We start from the raw sequence: 4,567 nt of genomic DNA on the forward strand, positions 1-4,567 counted from the left end.
AGAAGTGGGTGGAGAAAAAAGTTTGTGGAAAGTTCATTGGAGGGAGGGACATTGTTTGCCAAAGCTCTACGGGAATTAATTCAGCTCTTTCGATTTGAGGCTGGGACAAGCTTGAATGATGAAACAAAGCACATTTTGTAATACTTCAGGGCAATCTTTGCTATGGAGGGTGGGCAGAGCCTTCATTTCTAGAAAGTGCCAGGGATCATACCTGCCTGGAAGACATCCCCTTGGATGGTCCTTTAGCAGTGCCTTTATCTCAAGACATGCATTCTATACATGCTCAGGATCACTTGTTTTCTTTATTATTGGTTTATATAAGACATCCAAAGCAAGTCTCTTGGTTTACTCTGACTCCAACAAAAGAAGTTTTTAAACTGGCTCTCAAATGAAGCCCTGGAGTTCTCCCATTTGAACCCCCGTAAGAAAGCTGCAGTGGACCATATCACAAATCCACCTTGGGTCTGTGTAATCTCACATGAGTGTTGCACGTTTGCCTGTATATAAAAGCCTGTTTCTCTTTGTGCCACCACTCCAAGTTATAAAATTCAGCCTATCATGTAATTGGTGCCTTGGGGAACCCTGGTAAGGTTGCCTCTGAGCAACTATAAAGGCCAGAGCTTTCCAATAACTTTAGCCCCCCTCCCCATGCATGCATGGTCATAGCATATACAAGCAGTCTAGACATGTGGGTAGGATTTAAACAACAGTCTGCTTTCTTAAACAGAAAAGAAACTTTAGATTAACCTAGAATATATGCCTGAAAAATAGCTGCCCTGCCTAGTGAGCACAGATCTAAGGGAAAGAGTACAAAATATAAGGCTAGCTAAATTGCAATACAAATGGGTAACAAACAAAGTGGCAACACAGTATATTAAAGACCAAAATCAACACCACTGTGTATGCAAACAATAAAAAATGTATAAATCCAAATTTGAAAGTTTCTTCTTATTTTCCAAAAATTCATGAGCTTGTGCCTTTTGTGAATGCAAGAAGTCTTAGTTTTGACATCAAAAGACTGAATTTGCAGAATGACTCTGTGATCAAGCATCTCTGCGAAATGTGACCCATAAAGTCGACAGGCACATAAGGCGAAGACTGAAGCCTTTGGAGCCGTTATTCTAGGGGATTGGATTTACCACAACAATGAGAAGGACTATGGATTTATCCTCTAAGTGAAAGTTTCAACAAGGAACTTTCCTGTAAAAATTGTATGGAACATTGGTGAAAGAATTGGTTAGAAACTTGTGTTGTGGAATCTACCCCCTTTGGAAATTTTTGTACTGTGTATAAGGTATCTTTGGAAAATAAGAAGAGACTTTTCAAATTTGAATTTATAAATTCTTTATTGTTTGTATACACAGTTGTGTTGATTTTGGTAAGTTGCAATACAAGGCAGCTTTGGCAAAGATGTGAAAAAATGCATTGTTTTCTTTGGAGGTTTGAAACGAGCAAAGCCTTCACTCTGAGTTTTTAAAGTTTTTCCCCACTCAGGGCAGAGAACAGGCAAGAAGAGAAGTAAGTTCAATGGCTTTCTAGACTCACCTCAGCTATCACTTAAGAAGTACTAGTAAGTCTAGTTAGAGATGATAGGAAGGTCCAACCCCCGCCCCCTCCAAGCAGGGAACAGAGATTTGGAAGGATTAAATACTAGAGAGACTTCAGGAAGGAACTCAAGGAAGAAACTCCAGGAAAAGCTTTGCTGACCTGGCCAGACCTGGTCATTGGGTATGGAAAAGAGAGGTGATAAAACTCAGGGGAACAAGGAGGAAGCTCTCTTTGGTGTGGAGTCCTTCAGAGCAGGCAGAACACTGAACTGAGGTCTGGAGGAGGCAGCCATTAGCCATGTGGTGGCCTGGACAGCTGAAGAAAGCTTCAAGGTAGAGGGCACTCACTGGAGATTTGTAACTTCCTAAACTAAGGAGCCTGTTCTATATTTTTAACATCTGATAAGTCATGTATAGAGAGAGGATCAGAGGAATTGCATTTTACTCATTTCTTTTGAATCCCTTGCTCAGTCTGGTGCTGTGCTAAAGTATGCTTGCGGACATTTTCTTTCTAATAAATACTTTATAACTTTTGATGATGGAAGCGGTTCTCCGTACCACATAGACCTCCACCATTTTGGACGCACTATTTTAAAAGGAGCACCAGGAGGAAGGCAGTCAGTTGGGAAGTGCCTATTCCTCCTGGGACACACATTGCAGTAAATGGTTCCCGTGGGCAGCAGGAGACACAAAGGCAAGGCCTGAGAACTTGGAAAGGAAGTGGGGAGTCCTGACTCCTGAGCCTCCCAGCAAGCAATTCCTTACAGAGGTTAGATGGTAATGGCAGGTTACCCATGAGAGAAAGAAAAGTCTCTCCAGGTATTGGAAGAACCATGGGGGACAGGATGCAACAGGGCCTGCAGGCCCGTTCTGCCACAAGAGCAAACACATCCCTAAACTCCCTACTGCCCACTCTGCAGAGGCATTTGGGTCCCAGCATTTGACTGAAGTATTTGAACCAAGAACAAAGGAAATTGCCACCTTTTAAGCATTTCTGCCTGCTTTGGAAACCTCCCCCCAATCCAAAGTTAGGAATCTTGTCCCTTGTGGGAGATATCCCAAACTTTCCCAGTCAGGTGATCTGGCATGTTGCCCACCACACGCCTTCATACTCTGATCAGGTTTTCATGACTGACATCTAAGAGAGGGCTTGAAGACAGAGTTGCCAGCCTCAGTGGCAGGAGCACTCCACCATGGGCGGTAGCTCATGACATTGTAGGTAATGCAGTGATGCAATCTAGGAATTGACAGCATCATATAGTGGGTAACATTGTAGCATTCACCCCAAAACTCTATAGTTTTAACCACAGAATTAGGAACAAATGCTACAGTGTTGCCAAATCTCCAGACAAACCAGATCACTTTCCTGGAGCAAGTGGCAGCTTTGAAGGATACACTGTATGGCATCACATCCCTTCTAAGCTCTCTCTTCTCCCAAACTCTACCCCCCCCCCCCGGGCACTGCTCCCCAAAGCTCCAGGAATTCTCCAGTTCAGAGCTAGCATTGCCAAGTCCAATTCAAGAAATATCTGGGGACTTTGGTGGTGGAGCCAGGAGACTTTGGGGGTGGAGCCAGGAGACATTAGGGGTGGAGCCAAGATCAAGGCTGTGACAAGCATAATTGAACTCCAAAGGGAGCTCTGGCCATCACATTTAAAGGGATGGCACACCTTTTCAATGCCTTCCTTCCATAGGAAATAATGAAGGATAGAGGCACCTTCTTTTAGGGCTCATAGAATTGGACTCCCTGATCCAATATTTTTGAAACTTGGAGGGTATTTTGGGGAGAGGCACTAGATGCTATACTGAAAATTTGGTGCCTCTATCCCCAAAAACAGCCCCCCCCCCAGAGCCCCGGATACCCACCGATCAATTCTCCATGATTTTCTATGGGAATAAATCTCCATAGGGAATAACAGAGTTCCCAGCAGACATTTCCCTCCCCTCCCCCCCCCCCCGGTTTCTGATAACCCTCCAAACCGGGGGATCCCCTGCCCCCACCTGGCGATTGGCAACCCTATTCAGACCTGTCAACAGAGCTGTCAATGTCTGTGAGATGGAGTTCAGAGGGTGCGGAGGGGTCACAAACACAACCTGTGAACAGTTTCAAAGTCATGTGTGATCTATGTGTGTTGTTGTCCTTAGCTCCTGTATGCGTGTAGATCCGGGGAAAGAAAATTTGGCCCATGTGGTGCCTTGTGGTCTTCTGCAATGGGGGCAAATGCCTCACCATAGTGAGGAAAGAGGCTGCAGCTCCTTCTTCTCACATGCTACAGTTTGGATCCACAACAGGAATCTCACGTGGAGGGGCTGAGGACAACATGCAAGTCATTTATGTTTTTGAAACTGTTCACAGATGGTGTCTGTGGTGTTGACCCTGAAAGTGACATCCAGGGAAGGAGATGAGGGTGGTGTAGCTGTCTTGCCTTTTGTTCAACCTCCATCAGCACCTCCATTTTCTCATACGACCTTTCTCACAAGGTCTGGAAAGTTCCCATGTTCCCATAGTCCTGCAGAATGTGTCAAGGATCTGCTCAGGAGGCTTTTTTATAAAGGAAACCAGGTCATAGTTAATGGCTGTGAAATTGTAGCTAATCTTTATTGTATATATATGTTGTGTTTATTGCATTGTCTTCTAACTCTGCAATATCGGTTTATAACATGCTTTATTATATGCAGTATATTGTTTCACTGCAAGGTTCTCCAGTCCTGCAATCCCTGCTTTATTATCTGTATTATACTGACTTTTTTGTTCAGATGTTCTCTAATTTACCAACTGCTATGGAGCAATTGTTGGTTGTGTGTACACCACTGTTCCTTCTGCATGGTTTTTAGTTATAATCAGTGCTCTTTTTTTTTGTAAAAACCAAACAATCAGTGCCAATACTAATATGTAACACTGCACTGATTTCTATTAGTTCCCCCCCTTAGGATTTGGAAAAGTCCACAGAAAAAGTGTCATTACTCAGTACTGGATGTTTCATGCTGTTTGATTGATTCCCCCCCCCAAAAAAAAATAT

The sequence above is a fragment of the Heteronotia binoei genome, chromosome 15 (genome assembly GCF_032191835.1).
Source record: "Heteronotia binoei isolate CCM8104 ecotype False Entrance Well chromosome 15, APGP_CSIRO_Hbin_v1, whole genome shotgun sequence".
In the NCBI taxonomy this organism is placed as follows: Eukaryota; Metazoa; Chordata; class Lepidosauria; order Squamata; family Gekkonidae; genus Heteronotia; species Heteronotia binoei.